General features: G+C 38.6%; 1 protein-coding gene across 8 annotated transcripts in view; it reads right to left on the bottom strand.

The window, feature by feature from the left end:
• GRID1 (glutamate ionotropic receptor delta type subunit 1) overlaps positions 1–21,538 on the bottom strand; it is an 887,376-nt gene that overhangs the window by 330,755 nt on the left and 535,083 nt on the right. The window lies entirely within an intron of this gene.

Here is a 21,538-nt window from a genome sequence, read left to right as displayed (position 1 = left end):
TGTTGTCCACTGGCCAGTTGCTATTTTTCTCAGCTACAAATCTCCTACCAGTAAATTAAATGCCACAGTATTGCTTATTAACTTTTCCCCCTTGCACAGCTCCTTTGGATGTGCTGTTTGCAGCTAATTTTCTTTCCATCACTAGTTTCCCCCCAAAAGGGGAAGGTTAGTAATTACATCTAAATGCACCCAAACTCTGTTTCCTTTTGACCATGGAGGGAGGAGGATTGCAGAAATATTGGACACGTTAGTATTTTGAACGATCACTTAGTAGGAAGACTTTCTCACTGTGCAACAAGTGAAAATTGTTTTGGTTTTATTGTAAAAGAACCTATTCAACTAAAACTTGCATTTGGGAACTTCTTTACTGGATCATGTGTTGTAACCTACTATCTGAAGGTTCTGATTTTCAAATATTTGCTGTGATGTCTGTCTCCACAAGGTTCTCTGTTACAGGGAACAATTTAACGTAGGCTTTGTTTGGCAGTGGCTTCTCACTGAAGGGCCTAGAGATTTCTAGAGAGAACACTCCACTAAGCATTTGTAGCTTCTCCAGTGCAATTCTGTGGTTAATGTCTGGCAGATGTTGATCACAGTTTCACTTGAGGACCTAGAGATTCCTAGAGAGATGTTATCTCAGGTAAAAACATAGTGTTTTTGTTATTTGCAGTTTTTCCACATTCACGGGCATCCTGTGCCCCTAACCCCAGTGAATGCAGAGAGACAAGTGTAAATTATTATTATTATTATTATTATTATTATTATTATTATTATTATTATTATTATTCAGTGCATAATCAATTGTAAGTAGTTCCATGTTAGGTGAGCTAGTACTCCAAGATGTAGAGCTGGCACTGTTAGGTAATGGATGACTTCAACACATTGGTATATTCTTAGGACCCTTTTAGCAAAAGAGTAGCTTGGTTCTGAAAAGAGCTGCAATGGGCTCAAACTAGTAATCTGTATCTGGTACTTGTTCATTTGTTTTTAGTGTCAAAAACGCCTCTTATTCTTAGCAATCTTTGGCACTTCTGGCAAACACATTCAGGTCTTCTAACTGTTCTTCTGACAGCCTTTCCTCACTCTTTCCCTCAAATAGCCCCTTATTTCATATACGCCCACTGCCTCAAGTTTACTGGATGCTGCAATTCCTGTGATTTTTTTTTAGATGTTATTATAAGACTACATCTGAGATGATGTCATGGGCTCTCATAGGGAACTCACATGAACTTTGATATCCAAACAAGTTAAATGTGAAAAATGGAGCAAAGTGGAAGAGAAAAGAGTACCAAAAAAATAGCCATTGCTGAGGTAGGGCAACAAATGGCAGTGGAAGAGAGAGATAACCCAACATGGTAATGTTCAAATATGAACACTTGACATTACTCTTCTGTGTATTGAAATCATCATAATGATGCCTGGGCAGGATTCTCCAGGCAGAAATAGGAACTGGCCTTTCATTGAACGCAACAGAAAGAGTTTTGCTGCCACAAAAAGAGTAGTGTTAAGCCTAACCAGAAAAAAAGTAATTCATGGGTAGATGTACCAGAGCAAAATCTTGCAAGGCTTCACTAATATTAAACAAGACTTCTAAAGATTGTCCAGCACATCTCACGAATGAGGAATATCACTGCTACAGAATCCTCTGTTCCAGAATTATGTTACCTCAAGCAATAGGAAAAAGGAATCAGTGGTGATCTGCAGCATAGTAGGTAGTTTCTATCTTCCAAGAACATTCCACATTAGCCATGAACTATCAGATAAGAGCAGCATTAAACAAATAGATCAAAAGACACAGGAGAATTTTTTTTAAAAAGTAAATGTATTTCATGAGGTACATAAAATTTTTAAAGGTTGGAGATAGATCACTGTAGGATGGAAACTGAACAACAATTTCAGTTTCAATCTTTTCAGTCTACCATTGATAGATGCATGATGCCACATCATACTCAGAGAATGAGTCACAAATCGAATCCTGGTCTCCAGAGTCACAGTCCACCATTCAAACCACTATGCCATGCTGGCTCCATATGTGTGTGTATGCATATGTATATATGCGCACACACAATTTGTTTTATCTTAGTGTGAGCTTTTGAGAGTCGTGTTGCTATTTTTAAACATTATATCAATACCATTAGTACTAGAATTTTTGCACAAGCAGCATTTACTTGTGATTTCAAAACAGCACACAACAACAACAACAATATGTGTTTTAAACTGTTTCATCCATGTTGTTTTTTTTAATGTGCTTGTTTGGGTTTTTTGTTGTGGTGGTTTTTTTAATTATAAGAATTTTGTTGAACTTTGCTTTAAATAAGTGCTATGGGTCCCATGGCCACAGAAAGGTGGAGTATGAATAAAATAAAATAAATATAAACATCTGTACCTGAAGCTAGGAAACACATGTTCACATGAGGGTCAACATTTGTTTTGAGTAGCTGTCAACAAAGGACTTTATCACACGAAGAAATCAGGGGGAAATCAGAAGTTTAAACAGTGATTATCCCATTAAAATCACATAATCACAATTAAGATTTTCACACGATGTTGCAATTAAAGCCTCATTATCTAGGTAATAACCATTAACAAATCATTCATGGGATTTCCCCCTGAATGATTTGTTGCTGGATATTCCCTGGATAATGAAGCTTTAATCACAATGTGTGTGAAAATCTTAATCATGATTACGCAATTTTCATGCACTAATCACTGTTTAAACCCCTCATTTCCCCCTGATTTTCCCCTGTGTGATAAAATCCATAGTGTCACAGTAAAAAACAAGACAGGAAATAAAATAAACAGGAAGCAAGACAAATGCCATATATTTTTGGGACAATATTTGTCAAACGCATTTTATGTTGGAGGCGAGGGACTGGTACGTTCACTGGACATTTCACTCCATGCAACTAAGTAAACCAAGTTTACAAAAGCTTGTGCCACAACATTTTTTTGCCCATTACTCTTAAAGGTGGTACAAGATCCCTTTGCATACTGATAGTCCAGACTAGTGTGGCTTTGTCTCTGAATTCTATGGACCCCAGGTTCCTGAAATAACATTTTCCCCACTTTATTTGCTTATGGCCAAGATCTTTCTCTGTCAATTACATAAGTCCACATCACTGGGGAAGTAGAAATTAGCAATAGTACATTTCTATACTGCTTATCAGTGCACTTAAGCACTCCCTAAGTGGTTTACAAAATGTAAGCTAATTGCCCCCAACAATCTGGGTACTCATTTTAGTGACCTCAGAAAAGTGATGGTGAACTTTTTACAGACTGAGTGCCCAAACTGCAACCCAGACCCCACTTATTTATTGTGAAGTGCCACATCTCTCTGGCTTTCTAGTAAGAAACTCTGGCAAACTCTGTGCTAGGGCGACAGCATGTGTGCCCACAGAGAGGGCTCTGAGTGCCACCTCTGGCACGCGTGCCATAGGTTCGCCATCACTGCCTCAGAAGGATGCAAGCCTCAGTCGAGCTTGAGCCCTTTTGCTGGTATTGAACTCGCAACCTTATAGTTTATGAATGAGTGGCTGCAGTACAAGCATTTAACCACTGCACCACCAGGGCATCTAGAACATCTTTCTTCCTAAAATTCCTATTTGACCTCTGGGATAGATAAAGGTGTTTTCAGTCAATCACCTCAAGTCAAATAGATAACTGTTACCAGTTGACCAGAACAACACAGATGTATATCTATATTGGCATGAATCTGTATTAAAACTCTCTATTTCTCGTTTATACAAAATTTCTCATTACAAAATAAAACTCCAACTAAGCCACAATATCTGTTGGAACCACATACTGGAACCAAATCTCAAAGTCGTGAAGATAACCAATGTGGTTTTCTCATTTTGCAATTAAACCTTAACTATAGTGTGCAACAGCCAGAAGATATGGTACTTTACAAGCAGTGGCAAACTTGGTCCATGACATCAAGATGAACAAAGTCCTTTTGGCTCATGCCAGAGGCTGAAAAAAGCTCCTCCCCTTTCTAAGATTTCTAAGCAAATATCTGTTTTCCTGAGGACTGAGGAGTATCAAATTGAAAATTTCCCATTATAATCTCCTCTTTTATTTGGTGTCAGAATAATAAAGCTATTATTATGGACATTTTCTTCATTCTGCCTAAATTAAATATGTTTCCATACATATTAACAAATGAATAAACTCTCTCTCTCTCTCTCTCTCTCTCTCTCTCTGTGTGTGTGTGTGTGTGTGTGTGTGTGAACATCCACAAAACAGAACCATGATATTTGAAGAATCAATACAGGAATTATTAACAGATTAATCATGGCAGCAGAATGAACACAATTTAGAGGATTAGTTCCTTGTGCAACATGACATAAAAGACACACATTGTCTCTTTCTCTCCTCCTCATAATCTTCTAATGAAGAAAGGATTTTAAATCCACATTGAATAATACAGATGAAGATGTAAGGCTGTTTTTTTCCTTCTAATACATTTTCTATCAATGAATCATGGCAACATTTGAACACTAGGGAGTCTTTTTTTCCTATTTTTCTTTTCAGTTTCTAGCCAATAAATAAGGATAGATTATCCACTGAGGTGGACAGATGCATTCAGTTAATTCTCTGAAAACAACATTTTGCTGAGTAGGTCATTCTGGGAGTCATAGATCAAGCCTTTGCAACAGCATAGTAGAGAGTAAAGCTGTGTTAAGTGTAACTCCACATCTCCCCTACAAATGTGAATCTCACATTTCAGTTGCCATAGTGTTCCCCATGTTCCCCAGTCATCAGGGGAAAATGAGGTGCCGATGTATTGACTGGCTGCATCTGTATAGATGGGCACACAAAAACGATGGCACTCTCCTGAACCTCCAAAAATCCTCTATAGTTTTGGATGGATGCTGCCATCTTTGTGTACTTGGCTGCAGAAATAAGGTTGAGTGTTGCCTGGGTGCCTAATGATGCCTTCTACTGACAACTGAATGACTGTAGAAGTATGCTTTGGTAGCTGACAAGCAGGATAGGTATGTAAGGGGCTCACTACATGAAGGAGGTGCTGCAATGACGTAAAATAATACACCAAGATGTCTCCAACAGGATTTCAGCCACAGACCAAGAAAAGTAATGCTTCAAAAGCTCTGTTCTTTGGAGTACTTCTCAATTCAAAGTTATCACTGGAGTTCTCAAGGCCAGTTCAGAAATTTAGTCTTCCTGTACAAAGCCCTAAATGACCGAGGGCCTCCATCTTACCTCCGTCTAGCGATGGGCAAAAGAATAGTCAATATCTGACGGACCTAGTCCTCTCCCCCACTGCCATCCCTTTTTTTGTGTGTTTCATTTATTGTTTAGATTGTAATCCTTAGAGCAAGGAACTGTCAAATCAAAAAAAATTATAACTTGCTTTGTGTGCCTTTTTTGGCTGAAAGGAGGGGTAAAAATACTCCAGATAGACAGACAGATAGACAGAGCAGGGTTCTCATGCTGGCAGCACTTACACTCGGTGGTGATTCCATCTCTCTCCTCACTATTGCAATTTAGTTATCGAACACATTAATTTATATAAGCTTTCAAAGGAAGGGTAAGTGCTCCTGTTGATTACTGTAGCTGTTGACCCTTCCATGTGAATTTATTTTCTAATGTACATATGAATTTAGAAATACAGTCTTGATAGTGTTCATGTGTTGTGCTGTATTGTATGATTGTAGACGGTAGTACCAGTCTTGCCCTGCAAGATTGAATTTCATTGAATTTTAAAAGGATATTTTTAAAGACTGTTTTAACCTATGCTTTTACCTTGCCTTCACCTTGCTTTTATCTTGCTTTTACCTTCTTTTATTTTGTAACCCCTTTTCACCTGTGCTGGTCTATGACCGTAATAAAGATGAACTGAAATGTAGATGGTTACCTAATAGTAGCCCCTCCTATATTATTTACTGAGAAACTGTAGCTGTTTCAGGACTTGTCCTTTATCTGTACACTAGAATAGCCAAATGGATTCTAAACATCTGGAGGTTTCAAACAGCTAAAACATATACTGCACAGTATAAGCATCCAACTACCAACCAGTACAACCAACAAAGAAAGTCAGAACTAGAAAGGAGTTTCAAGGCCATCTAATTCAGTCATCACCTCTATCTGCTACTCATTGCATTCCTCTTTATTTCTACAATACATCACCCTCACAAAATGTTAGTGCAGGGGCTGAGCTGGCCACAAAATGGCAGCAAATGAAGGTGGACCTCACATTTTTGCTGGTAAGTACTGACATATGTGATGTCTGCATGGGCCAGAATACTCTGGGAGTAACGCTCTGGCCCTCCGTTCAAATACCAAGCAACTGTTCACATGTGCATATCACTGCACCACCTGGTGTGACTGCTGTCACAGTGCATCACTTGCTCTGAGCGTAGAATGAGATGCCCAGCACTGGTCGCATGGCTGGGCTCCTCATTCTGACACCAAAGCGAGTGACACTTGGAGCAGTGGCCACACTGGGCAGAACAGCAAGACTCATTTTAAACAACCCCCTGACATCAGAATGGAGGGACGTATGTACCCTGTTATAAGAAGGGTATATCCGTGGTTGGTGCTGAATGGCCTGGACATTATCCAGACCATCCACACTACATTCAAAGATTGGGCCCTTCATTGTCTGGATTCCCTACCAAGAGGATGGAGAGAGGTTGGTTTATTTGGCCTGTGCAGACAAGGCCCCTATGCCATGTGAATATAAATAAGCCATTTCTTGTCATTAAAGTATCAAAACTGGCACAGGACAGCCATAAAGATTCCCTTTTCACTGCCAAGTTTTAGATCACTCAACTGAACTCGTCTCTTAAGTTATATAAGCTACTCTCCCTATAACATTTTAGAGGTAGCTGAAATCTTTCTTATTCTTTTAAACCCTATTTGAACTCACATTGTTTTATTCTAGTTTTAAAACTTAGCTCTTAATTGCAGCGCATGCTGCCTTTATTAGTAGCAAGGATTTTTAATGCGGCATTTTTAATATTTCTTGTATTTAGTTATGGTATTTTTAATATATCCTTAACATTTTATTTTGTTTGTCTTCACTATAAAGTTGACCTGGGAATATTCTTTCATAGCTAGTCATAAAAATGTAATAAATCACAAAAGCAAATGTTTTAATGGAAATTGTTCCACTACAAACAATGCAGCTTTTTCTCAGTAAATACACATATGTTTCCTGACTCTGGTGCATCACTGACAATCTGCAGGAGAGGTGAAAGAAGAATCATGAACAAATAAAATATATTCTCCTCTCCATACTTCTTACATCAGTGAGAAGAACAGTACTTTTTGTTTGTAAATCTGGGTGTTGTGTCCTCACTGCAGGAGAATATGCAGTGGCTCACTGAGAATATAAATGTTTCATCCTCCTCACATTATACCCAGAAGCATGAAAAAAGTGTGAATTCCTGTTCCTCTGCTTTCCACAGAATGCCTCAAGTGGTCCTCTGAAAGAAGATGCTATTACCTGGAAGATAAGCTTGAACTCTTTCCCATACTCAATAAGAACACCTTTAATTATTAGAAAAGACATGATATGTGAAGTTTGGAAGTACAATAACAAGACCTGAGAGCTATAAATAAGGACACCTTTGGAACAAATCTACTATAGACTCAAAAGATGGCATTCAAACCCCTATCTCTCAACCTCAGCCACCATTTTTTAGTATGAGGATATGAATGGTAACCTTACAGGCATTGTTGTAAAGACTACAAGTACACTACTATAACAGATAGTAAGTGTCAGAACACTTTTGTAGCTGTATACAAATGCTAAGTATTGTGCATTTCAGGAGAGCATCTCCTAGATTGCATTTGATATCTAAGGAATAAAATAGTAAGTCCAGTAAATGACATTATTACACAGAATTGTCCATTGACAGATACTCTGTATGAATGACTGCAGTATGTTTACCAAGCTGATGTGAAATTGTAGTAGTAAACTATTTTTTTTAAAAGAAAATGTAATCATTAGAACAGGTCAACTGTAATCTAAGCAAATCATACTGCATTTCTTCAATGGTAATCAAATTGAGAATATCAGTAATTCTGAAGGATGCTGAATATATAGGAATAAATGCTTCAAAACACCTCCATTCCTGTCTTCATTCAGATATCCTTAAAGATGCCAGAATAGCTTACAGTCCTCTTTACCCATAAAACAAACTGAAGCTAAGCAGAAGCACTGCAGAAGGTCTCTGATGGCACATCCAACCAACAGGCTTTTCACTAAGTCAAGAAATGTCACCTGGGATTACTCATTCCCTAAATCTTAATCATGTCTTGCAGCCTTCATGGAGGGAGGAAGCAAATGATTTCCACTCAACACTGAGAAGAGATACTTGCTGTGTCAGAAGCTGAACAGAAACTACTGCCTAACTTTACAGGCAGTCCCAAAGAGCTGTCAGAGGGTAATATCAGAGGTCAATGTCTTCTTGTTTGTAGCCATCTGGCAGTATTTATCTGAAAACCCATTCTCTACGTAAGTAATGGTTGTGTAAGAAATCTTTTTTACACAGTACGTAAGCTCTTACAGAAGGAACATTTATTCACCAAGATACAATAGTATCCAAAGAGATTGTTTGGGCTGCATTTGCCACCCTTAATTGTGTTTTCTTCTTTGAATGCTCACTCAGATCACTAAAAAAGTAGCTACATTGGACCAGGACAACTTTTGTTGACAGAACTGTAGGAAAGCCATTCCAGTTAGCCAGAGGTAGATTATGGCAACAAGGGTCTAACAAAGATGTAGTAATCAGGAATCTCTCCAGCTACTTCAACTCAGAATTCCTCACCAACAGCCATGGCTGTTTGAACATGCAGTCCCACAATACTGGAGGATTAGACAACAGAGTTTTAACTTTCAGAGGAGGCAAAATGAAGGCATGGCTCACTAAATTAGAATCCTATTTCCCTTCTCATTTTCCTTCAGAAACCAAATTTCTAGCACTATGGAAAGTGAAACATTGGAATTTGTCCGTACCTAACATATAGAGAGATGCTGGCAGCATGTTATTTCATAGACTTCAGTCTCCTTCCTCAGATGCATACAGTGGAGTGGAAACCAGAGACTGACATATATATGACATTGGTATGTGAGAACGTCAATTCAAATTCAAAATTCTTTGTGTATGGAAATGAAGTAGCAGGTCCAGTTGTAACAATGGTCTTTGGTGAATTCCAATTCTGCCGTTTCTCTTTCCAATCTACCTTTGTAGTTCTTTTGTTCAAGGATTACTGCTCTGAAGTCTGAGATAGAATGCCCAGGAACACTGAAATATTCTGCCACCAATTTTTGTGTACTCCCATTCCTAATGTCTGGTTTATGTCCATTTATCTTACAGACAGCCTCCAAACTCAAAGAGGTATTCACCCACAAGGAAGACATATGACACAGATGACGACACAGGTATTAAGCTTTGATACAAACCAAGATGCCAACTCATCTCAAGACCTAATGTCATCACACACAATATTAGGGGGACCTTCATGTGCTCATCCTCCAATGTGATTTATGCCACACTATGTCATCAGTGCCCATCAGCACTTTACATAGGGCAAACGGTATGTAAAGATAAACAGACAAATAGGATATATACAGTATGTCTGTTCCTGGGTTTCACTCCACTATATGCACCTGATGAAGTAGACTGAAATCTATGAAATCTCATGCTGCCAACTTCTTTCTATCAACTGTTTTTTGCATAGAACATGCAAAAATACCAAGTGCAAAGAATAAATTCTAATTGTTTTCAAAACTGTACAAACCAAACTATACAAAGATGAGCTCCTTCACTTGAGGATTATTTATGTCTGCTTGTTGGTTGGGGTGGGTGTTACCATACATCACATCCATCGTAAAATGGACCATCTGTATGAGCCTCATACCTGTACATTATTTGCCCAACATAGAAATGCTGGTGAAATTCTTTGATGCTGGTGAAAAGTTTGGATTTTCTCTTGCTTCTTCCCTGTGCCTTTTTACTCTGGTTTATATATTTCCTATAGATCTGAAATGCTTAGAAAGACACAACAGTTGCAAACATTTGCCAAAGTCCATTTTATACATGGTTAGGAAAGATTACATTTAACCTGTCAAGACCTTGTTTACATTGTCCTATATAAGTCTGAAGGGAAGCAACATCAACAACAACAAAAGAGCAAGAAATCACAAGACAGGAACAAATTTGCTCTGGGAGCATCAAGGTTCAGTACATAAAGTGAAGAAAATCAGATTGAGAACGCATATAATGAGTTCTCCAGCTAAAGATGATGAACGCAGCAAGATTCCATGGGCCATTGTAGTTGTGATAAGAATAGACAGCATACTGGCTATTACACATTAAACAAAACACATACAATTATTAACAAGTTATCTTTTCTTATGCCCTGAAAACAATGAGAGAGAGAGAGAGAGAGAGAGAGATCTGAGAATGTGCAGCAACTGAAATCCTTATCCTCCCTCTGGGTAAATATTCTCAGAATGAAGAGTGGCCACTATCCACTCACAGAATACATGTATTACATACAGAAAATCCCATGTTCAATATTTCGGTTTGGTTTTTTTAAAAAGACCAGTCTGAAAAGGCAAGAGTGTGCTAAGCTTGGTCCTCCATTAATAGTCATTTACAAAGATACACATCTACAGCTAATTTTCCATACTTAATCTCACCCTTGTCCTTAATAAATAAAAGACCAATATATAGGTTTTTTTCAAAAAATAAAAATAAAATAAAATGATATTCTCATTTTGATTTTAAAAACATCATGAAAGTGAAAGAAGCACTTTTTAATGCTATAATATTCATCTTGATGAGATTTATCAGTAAAATACATGAGTGGTTGATGGGGTGAATTAATCACTTAACTCATCCATCTCATTCTTCCCTCTACTTGCCAGCTCAGCCAGCAGTCATTTTTACCTTTGGCTGGTTTCTCCTATCACTAGTGAAAGAGAACCAGAGTGTTCAAGCAAATAATAATAAACATATAAGATATGTTATAAAAAGAGTAGGAGAGGTTGCTGCTGCTGTGTTCTAACACAGAACTTTGACGGGTGCTTTCTATGGCCTGTGTTACAGACAGCCAAAATAAAGCTGCTTCGAGTCACAGTGGAGGTATGGTTTTCAATGATGTGCATGCGTCCTAAGAGTCCAGAAGTCCACCAACGCCACACTTCCAGCACTAAGGACTGGAGCGTGGCTTGGTGCGACTTCTGGACTCTTAGGACGCATGCATCATTGAAACACCATACCTCCACTGTGACTCAAAGCAGCTTTATTTTGGCTGTCTGTAAAAGGCCTATATGACTTAAAAAGCTGCATATCCTGGGTTTCAGCTTTAATTTCTAATGATGTGTACAACACAGATGTAAAAAAACACTGTCAGGTTTTCTTCATCTCAGGTACAAAGAGTGTTTCGACATGTCTTTGGCTGCTGCCACGCTGCAGAAATAATGCAGTTTGACACCATCTTAACTATCATGGTGCCACCTCAACATTAGGAAGAACTTCCTGACAGTAAGGGCTGTTCGACAGTGGAACACACTCCCTTGGAGGGTGATAGAGTCTCCTTCTTTGGAGGTCTTTAAGCAGAGGCTGGATAGCCATCTGTTGGGAATGCTTTGATTTGGATTTCCTGCATGGCAGGAGGTTGGACTGGATGGTCTCTGTGGTCTCTTCCAACTCTACGATTCTATGATTCTATGATTGTATAATTTGTAGTTTGTTGTGGTGCCAGAACTCTCTAACAGAGCTAAATGTCTCACAGACCTACAGATCCCACAATAGCAGTGAGTCATGGCATTTAAAGTGGTGTCAAACTACCTTTATTCTGCAGTGTAGATGCAACCTTGATGCATTACAAAAGTTTTTCTTATATGTTTAATTATATATTTGCATTTAACAGACATTTTTGTGAAAAATGCATTTCCCACAAAAAGATTGTTTTGTGCAAAAGAATATGATCTATTTCATAATGAACAGTGGTTGTCATGCAAAATGTTATAATTTACATAGAAGGCAGTGCAGTAGTCCAAATGGGATGTAACCAAGGCATGAACTTTAGGAAAGGAGATTCTGCAGACAATTAGGACTGCAAATGTAACATACATCTGTATCATACTGGACTGCAGCCTATGCAACACCAAACCTGAAGCACATCTCAGTGTCCATATGGAGGTCTTGCATACTGAGGCATTTTTTTTAATTACAGTACAAGAAGGAAGTCTGTGTGATAAAAGAAAGTGCATGAGCTTCTACTTATTCTTGTTAAGGGTTCCACCATAAATTTCAAAGTGTGAACCCATTTGTATTTGTATTAGAACTTGTGAGTGCATTATATTATTAAATAGGGAGAGCATTGATTCTGCAAATAAGTGTTCACAGATTATATATCAGTATAAAAACCCCTATATGTGACAAAATGATTTAGCAAGCTAATTTTCTTTAAAGAAAAAAAAAGTATCAAAGAGCAGAGAGAGAGAGGAGGAAGAGAAGAATTAGTTTAATCTGGGTAAAAGATGATCCAATTATGTCAAACCAGTCACCGCCGTGGAAAAAAATGTGTGAGAACTCTAAAAACTCTGCTTTCCAAGATATATAGAGTGCTGATCAATAGTCTAAGGTGACCTTATGTTAGATTCTTATGTATCTAGGAGAATGATTTAAAACAGCAATTAATGAAAATTTACAAGATGCATGAATAGAGAAGCACAACTATTCAAAACTTCTAGCAGACAAAGAGCCACAAGATAAATTAGAGATCATATAATTTTCCACATAAATTACTCCAAAATTATCCAAAATAGTTCATGGAGGACTAGTAATCGGCAATGTAATAAAACATGTCTACTTCTTATTGCTGTTATCATCTTTTTTTTTGGTGAGAGGGGAGGGTGGTAATGGTTTCAGTTCCAAAATATAAAAGGCTATCCTTAAATGATGGTAACTTTTTTCAGTTTCTTTTCTATTTCAGTGATTTGCTGAAAATTCATACAGTTATAAATGAAGACTGCTTATTCAAACAAACAAATGATTTTTTAGTTTAGAAGGAAATAATCCAGTAGCTGTGAACTATACATGTACACCACGAACCCTGGTGATGCAGTGGTTAAATGCCTGTACTGCAGCCACTCGCTCACAAACCACAATGTTGTGAGTTCACTACCAGCAAAGGGTTCAGGGTCAAGTCAGCCTGGCATCCTTCCAAGGTCGCTAAAATGAGTACCCAGTTTGTTGGGGGCAATTGGCTTACACACTGTAAACTGATTAATGAATGCTTAAGTACACTGATAAGCAGTATAGCAATGTACTTGCTATTGCTAGCTACTTGTAGTCCAACACATATGCAGACACTTAAAAAAAACAGTTAGAAAAGCAAGACAAAGCAATCAATAGGGACACAGAGATCGACCAAACCTAAAAATCACCTTGGTAACATCAAACCATTGTTATAAATAATACTTTATGGTTTATTTCTCAAAGGTCTACAGTCAGATTCCTATAGAACAACATCCGATCTACCACACAATTGTACGATAAAGTGGCGTTTCTGTATGTAAGAACTGTGCACCAGACATTTACAAATAAACATCTGTTACAAATATAGCAGAATGTTGTATACCTTTCAGCTCAGGCAGTTATGAGTCAGTTACCGATTTCCACATGCATGCACCATTGTTCACAATCTAATGTACAGTCACAACCATAACACTATACAGTGCGCCCTCCTCTTATATAGGGATCCGTTCCAGATCCCTCCGCGTAAGGGGAAATCAGTGTATGCTGAAGCCCCATAGGAAGTAATGGGGTTTGTGCCTGTGGCACGTGGTGGCACACACATGCTAGGGGCACGCGCCCCATTAGTTCTTCCAGGGTGCATGACAGGCTCTTCTGGTGCAACTTTCAGCATATGCTGAAAGTCGCTTATGGTGCACCCTCATAAAACGCAGGTGCAGTGCATGAACTATGTAGATACCGCAATATATAACTCATAAATAGGACAAAAATAAAGGGCTGGATACTAATTTTTTAATACATCTCAGCTATGGGTAGTTAATATTTTCCTAACACTGGTCAAACAATGATCCCTCTCTCTTCAAGCGGCCCATAGGTAGCACTCATGAATTATAATTAGATTCAATTAGAGGAAAGTATAGGGGACAATTTTTTGGTCACCATTATTTCTCTGAATTACAGAGATCTTTATCTCTTTCCTGCCATTTTCAGTGCATCAGCATATCCATGACCATAACTTCCATTCTTGAGCATGAAATGCATGCAGATAGTTAGAATTAGAATAGTGAGAAATACTGATACATGTACAATACATACTTGCATTGCTGCAGCCTTCATAGGCTAAAAGAAAGATTTAACATTGTTGAACAATGGAAGATAACATCTTCAGAGATAAATTTCTTTCCACCATAAATATGGCAGTCTTGGAAAGATCACATGGTACTTTTTCATTTTAAAGTAGGGCTTAAAGATTAAGATATACACAACTGGAAGAGGAATGCATTAGAGAAACATCAGAGCCAAATGACCATTGTTAGAGACTTTGGCTTGGACAGAAATGTTTATTGTACTAACAGAAAGGTACTTATACTTGAAAGTTTCCATGGGTTTCAGCTTCATCTGAAGACTCACCCCCCATTTCAGATGATCCACAGGATCAGGTTTTGGGCAGCTACTATGGAACAGAAAAAAATAATTTCATGAAAATAGCACTATTTGTAACATTAAAAGGCCTGGAGAATGGACATTTCCAATCAGTATCCCTTTGAGAGCCATCTTAAGTCAACACTGCCTTTTCAAGAATCTTATTAACGTTATTATGTGTTCATTCTCACTTACTGTCAAAAGACTTGAGAGCCTGTTTTCAAGCAGAATGACAGGCTATGAATATTTTAAATAAACCACTGATCCTCTTAACAAATCTTTACAAGCTCCAACTTGTGCAAATGATAATACTTGTTTGCCCTACAGGTCTGTGGTGAGGATTACAACAAGGCAGAGAATATAAAGCATTCTGAACCTTGATAAAGCTATATAAATGCTACATCCTTTTCCTACTACCAAAATAAGGACTGCCATGCTCATGATCTTCACAGCAGTGACAACAACGAATTCAAAACAAAGTGGAATGCTTTGGAGAGCTGTGTAGCTCTTCCAAGGAGAAGTAGATATATTTCAATACAGAGCACTACTTGCTCTCTTTTGTTGTTGTTGTGTGCCTTCAAGTCATTTCTGACTTACGGTGATCCTAAGGCAAATCTATCATGCAGTTTTCTTGGCAATATTTGCTTACAGGAGACTTGTCATTGCTTTCCCCTGAGGCTGAGACCCTGTGACTTGCCCAAGGTCACCTAGTGGATTTCATGGTCGAGCTGGGAATTGAACCCTGCTCTCCAGAATCACAACCCAATGCTCAAACCAGTACACAATGCAGGCTCTCTTGTTTAGATTTTGTTTAGACTATGTTATATTGAAACCTGATCTCTGATTGGCTTGAATTGCTTTATTGTAACCTGAAACCGTTCTTGGTTGATATTGCTTTATGAAGCATTGCCTCATAGCTGTCCATGGAGTTGTATGACTTGGTGTTGTTTCCCTTGCTGGAACCTGGACTTATCCCTAGCACCCTGACCCCTCTGGCTGGTATCAGAACCTGAACAAAGAAGCTGATAGGTACAACCTTCATCAAAGTCATGGACCCCAATTTAACAAGCATGTATATATATTTTACTACATTTTGCCACTGCGATTATTCATTCATTTATTTATTACAAAATACATTGTTTGTTGTTGTTGTGTGCCTTCAGGTCATCTCTGACTTATGGCAACCCTATGGTGAATTTTTTTGGCAGGATTTGTTCAGAGGAGGTTTCCCATATGAAGAATTCCAATAACCACATCTCCTGGAATAATATTCCTTCTTGCATAAATACTTAATCAGGATGTACAAGTGGCTGGAATTATTTAGGAAGTTGTGTTGGGACCAAACATATGCATAACATCTTCCCCATCCAGGCATAACTGAGCATGGAACATATGGCTGCAGATCTTAATCATGGACATAAGATTTTCACATTATATACTCATGGCTTGAACATTTTTGGAGCCAATGCTACCTCAACTATATCATTATAGGGTCCAGTGTAATCTCCCAGAGTCTAGGATCCATAATGAATATGTGGCTTAGAAAACAGAAGTGTCTTCAAACAAGCAACTTTGCCTAGACCAGAAAAGTGGTATCAGTTGTCTCAGCACCACTGTTTGCAGGAATGATAAGAAGAGGCTTGGCTCTTTCCTCACTTATTACCCAATACATCGGCAAAGCTGGGAGAGAGCTCTTTTAAGAACTCTTTCCTATTACAAACTAGTTGTTTGGGCACAACTGTAAGTTTTAATGCATCGGCAACATCATTTCAGAGCTTAGAAACATTATTTTTGGAATACATATACATATATATCCAGGTCTGCATGACCAATGAGCTTATTGCCAGGGAATTTGGCATAGTGCAGTTCGTAAAGAAACATTTCCAAACTGTGGATCAATGTCAGGTGAACAGATGCCCAATTTGTCCGACTGAGAATTCCTACAAGCATTGATTGCATGAAGAGTATTTGCTCATACTTCTGTCTTTATATCTGTCCACTAAAAGTCACCATTGCTACCACCACCAGGTGGTATACAACAAGAGTTGCATGCTCAGTTATCTGTCTCTTGATTTCCTTTCAAGTGAGGATGAAAAAAAAATCCAATTTTATTCCTGCTGTCAAGAAAAATATTTCTGCTCAGTTCTCACTCAATTCAGTTCTCTTGAAGTGATTTTGAAAATTATTATGTGCTGAAATATACACTTCTTTGAATGAGAATTGTGTGTTCTTGTGAATAAATTATATCAAAAGCTGAATGTGTTTTTAATGCAAGTCTACTGCTTTATACACTATACTATATGGCTATTTCTTAGTTCAGGGTTGTGGGTTTTTGAACAACCTTTTTGTGTAAGGTTTTTATTGTGAAAAATTGCTGGGCTTTGTGTAGAAAACAGCAAGAATGTGCAAGAAAAACATAAGTGACTGTCTAGAAGCAGTGGTTTTGGTATACACATAGCTTGAAGGTAATTTTAGACAATATTTTTAAAATATTTTTGTGCATGAAACAAAGTTTGTGTACACTGAACCATCAGAAAACAAAGATAACAAAGATATCACTATCTGAGTGATCATGAAGAAAGTTTTGGATTCTGGTTTCAGAATTCTAGAGAAGGGAGACTCAACCTGTACTTGAAATAGTAGTTTCCATGAGGCTTTTAAAAGAAGAAAAAATCTCCCAAAGGTTTTGTATAGCTTCAGGCCTTGAAATCCTAAACTAGAAGATTATGGTGGAAAACACACGGCAGAAACCATGCTGCTGATTTTTCTGACTGACCCAGTCTGCAGTGTCTCTCGTAGCAGAACATGTTACAAACCATCCTGGGCATAAAATACTGATTGAAAACACTGAAATTCTGGATCATGCCAACAACTACCAGGTCAGGATGCACAGGGCAGCCCTTGAAATCCACAAACACTTGGACAAGTTCAAAGTTTGGCTACCAGTCCTGAAAAATAGCAAGATGAAGACTCAGCAAATGCAAATGAGAACTCTCCCAGGGTCAGGGGTTTCCCAGCAGACAATGAGCACTAATCAAGCAGACACTAATCCTCTTTTGCAGACCTTCCCACCCTGAGGCCTGCCATTAGCAACAGAACAATCCACATGCAAATCACTCCTGCCTTCCCAGGTCACACAATATATTTATATCCAACTCCTTTCCAGGCAAGCATTCTCTGAAGATGCCAGCCACAGATGCTGGTGAAACATCAGGAATAAACTCTTCTAGAACATTGCCACAAAGCCCAAAAAAACCCACAAAAAACTATGGATGCTGGCCTTGAAAGCCTTTGACTTCACAGCCTAGCAGAGCTTTATAACCAAAACTAAAGGCCTTTACAAATGCAAGAAATGAAGTACAGTAGCCAAGTACCAGTTCAAGGTCCAATAGAGAAGGGTCAAACAATCCAAGGGCCTAAGGTTCCAGAAAGGCAGGATTAGCAAGGTAGTTCCGAGGTCCAAAGGGTCCAGGTCAGTCAGTAGTTCAAGAGGCAAGATCTCAGGCTACAAAGTCCAAGGGAGTCAGAGAAACATGCTTTCACCAGGAAAATCAGATAATCTCTGACAAAGGAGCTCAGTGTCCTGCACCTGTTCACATTACCCAGTTCCTAATCACAGGTACTTCCCGATTGATGAGTGTTTCTCATAAAGCCTCCTGGACCAGCAGAGGCATGCCTTTTCAGACCTTCACTGGCTAAAGGTAGGCACCTCATTGTCCTGCTCGCCCACATCTTCTGTGCCTTGACTCTCTGCTGGTGGGAGGCTGGGCTGCTGAGCTTCCTGACACAGTACAGGCTCTGCTTGAGCTGGCAGAGTAGAGCTAGGACCTGGCTCAGCTTCAGCTTTCCCCTCCACCTGGGGCTCAAACTCAGCCCCCTCATCTTCTGAAGAAAGTGGGGGGGGGAAGGTTAAACTAACTGTACTTTATAGTCTGTAAATATATATATTTGCAAAAAGAATCTTGTGCAAAAAGAGAATCTTGCAATATTTGTACAGTGGGCCCTTGTTATCCACTGGGGTTTAGTTCCAGGACTCCCCCATGGATACCAAAATCTGTGGATGCTTAAATCCCATTAAATATAATGACATAATAAATTGGTATCCCTTATATTAAAGGGCAAAATCAAGGTTTGCCTATGGGAATTTGTATATTTTTCACGTATTTTCAAGCCATGAATGCTTGAAATCCGTGGATAAAAAATCTGGATAAGGAGGGCTGACTGTATAGGACAAATGACGGTTTCCAACGTATGTAGATTGGAAGGGGTGTTAAAATGTGTTTTGTGAAACAACAGCAACAACAAAATCACACCAATTTTGCACAAACACATTGCTTCTAAAAATATGGTTTTATATGCCTGTTGCGCAAAGACAATATTTTCAAATAGAAAATTTAGTTTTTTGTATAAAAGACATGACTTTCATATTAAAAAAAGTTTGTTTTTTCCTCTTTCCATACCCCTTCCCATTTTTGGCAAAAAAAAGTCCACTGGAATTGATGCAGAGAATGACCTCTTGAAACATTTTGGCATGTGCAAGTACTGACAGCAACTGTGCAAAATTGCCTTTATATTATTCTTCCTAATCAGGTTTCCCAAGTGTTGAGAAACCAGTTTTTCATCCCAGAACAACAACAAAAAAATAAGTGAATATTATTTCCATCCTTATTCAACAGCACATACTTTCTTTTTAATTTTTATTAGATGTTTTAAAATAAGTTTTAAAAGAAATGGGGGGAAGAAAAAATGAGGGGAAGGGGGAATGCACAGTATATGAGTGTGGGTTAAGTATTCATATAAGCTGACTGTATTTTCAAAAACATATTTTCTTGAATTTGACATCTAACAAAACACCATTAATGGGTAGCTAAAGCAGTGATGTTTTCTTACCACTGAACAATAGAGAGTGTTTATCCTTCCAGCTTTGAAGTATAAGTCTTTTGGGAACAGTAAGAGCATGCAGGATCTCAGGGATATAATTTAAAATAAAACATGTTCTATAAACATCAATATTTTTCCAGTACAAAACTGTTATGTTATAATACATGCAGCCAGAAAAGGGTAATCATTGAACATGACCACATCATATGACATGGCACACCACACGTTTTCAATACAATTTACATCCCTGCAAGATTGCAATGTGCCATGACAACTATTTAGTTCCTGAGATGATCAGAGGGGGGGGGGGGGGCATACTCCTGGCAAAGTAGCACAATCATTTTCAGATTGTAGTGTGATCATGCTGAAGATTTTCAGAAACATCACTCTTATCCAGGACTTTACCCACAATGAAGTCCCATGAATGGTTTGCTGATGGAGCATTGCTGGGTCATCATGGATTAAGTCATGAATAAGTGCGATACCATCTGAAAATCTTCAGCGTGATCACACTACTTTGCCAGGAGTATGCCTCCCCCCCCAATTTTCCCCATCTGATAGTCTCCTAAGAAACTCAGTGACAAGACCAAGATGTTCAGTTAAGCCCCCCCCCCAAACTTCTTTTACCTTTCTGGCAGGTAATCTCAAAAGCCCCCCAGCAGCTCTATCTGTCATGGAAACAAAGTACCTGGCCACATGGATGCAGCCAGGCACCCTATTTCCACATCAGGTGGGGCAACTAGGAGGCTTCTAAAATGGATCACCTATTGGAAAGGTAAGACACAGCCCCAGGTCTTGAGTCAGTGTAGGAACAGATGTGTGAACACCCATTCATCCCTGTGCCTATCCAGGGACTAACCCAGGTGAGCTGCCAATGCTATCTTGTCCTGTCTTCTCAGGCCCATATAGTACCCCAAAGATACAAATAGTTTGTACTGGGTGCAGAAGGAGATGGACAGCCAAGTATGTATAAGGGTTTAAGAAGTAGGATCACATGGTCTGGACAAGGGAAGACATGAATGATTTGGGAAGCAATGTTTTAGCCATTTTTAGGTTTGCTGAGCCTTACAAAAGTCAAATGACAGTAATGAGTAATGAGAGCTGGAGACCTTGGAAAGCAACTGTATCCTGGCTAAAACATTCTGCAGAAGTAACAACCCCATTCCAATAAACAAACAAGCAGTCTCATTTGCAAATCAATATCAATGAGTGGTGAGAGGAAGGGGTGGGTGTTGCAACACAAAAGTGCATCCCACTAGTTCGTTGATTTATTTGTTCACCCGCTACTACTGACAGTGCTCATAGCTTCAGTGATGTGGTAAACAGATGGGACATAAGTGTTCACTTCTAATTACAATCTCAGAACAGAAGCTTCAGTAGTTCCAGAAGATTTGTTTTGCTCTGCCTTGACAAATTTTTGGTCAAGGAGAATGAAATTGGCAATAGTTTCATCCATACACAGAACACCTTGGTGTAATAATGTTTTCACTGGGCCATTTCCTCCCTGTCAAGATTTATATACACACTCTTATTTAATTCTAATTTTAGGTTTGCAATTGTAGGAACACTAACGTAATTCATTAAATGTCTATACAGTAGAATTTTAATCCATATTCCCTCCACGCCCTTGAGGAATTCAATTAATGCAAAATTTAACTCCACAGTATTGAGTAAGGAGGAAAAACATAAATTCACCTTGTTATGAAAAGATGTTTCATTTGTCAAAGTCCTCTAAGGTAACCTGCAGACAGTAGCATGCCCCAGCAAATCTCATGTTAACAAGAAGAAAGGAGATAGGTCTATGAAGTCACATCTAATAACTTTCCAGTCTATTAAAGTTCCCAATTTCTACTGTGACTGCTATTGTGCATGCTAATTCCTGCCATGACAATCTCAGTAAAGGAACATCAGGGACCCTTGGACCTCACAGAACCTAGTCTATTGAGCTACTCAAAATAGTGTGTACTCAGCAGGCAGAACACATAGTGTACATT

Source organism: Sceloporus undulatus, chromosome 3 (assembly GCF_019175285.1).
Source record: "Sceloporus undulatus isolate JIND9_A2432 ecotype Alabama chromosome 3, SceUnd_v1.1, whole genome shotgun sequence".
NCBI lineage: Eukaryota > Metazoa > Chordata > Lepidosauria > Squamata > Phrynosomatidae > Sceloporus > Sceloporus undulatus.
This window is presented reverse-complemented; position numbering and strand designations above follow the sequence as displayed.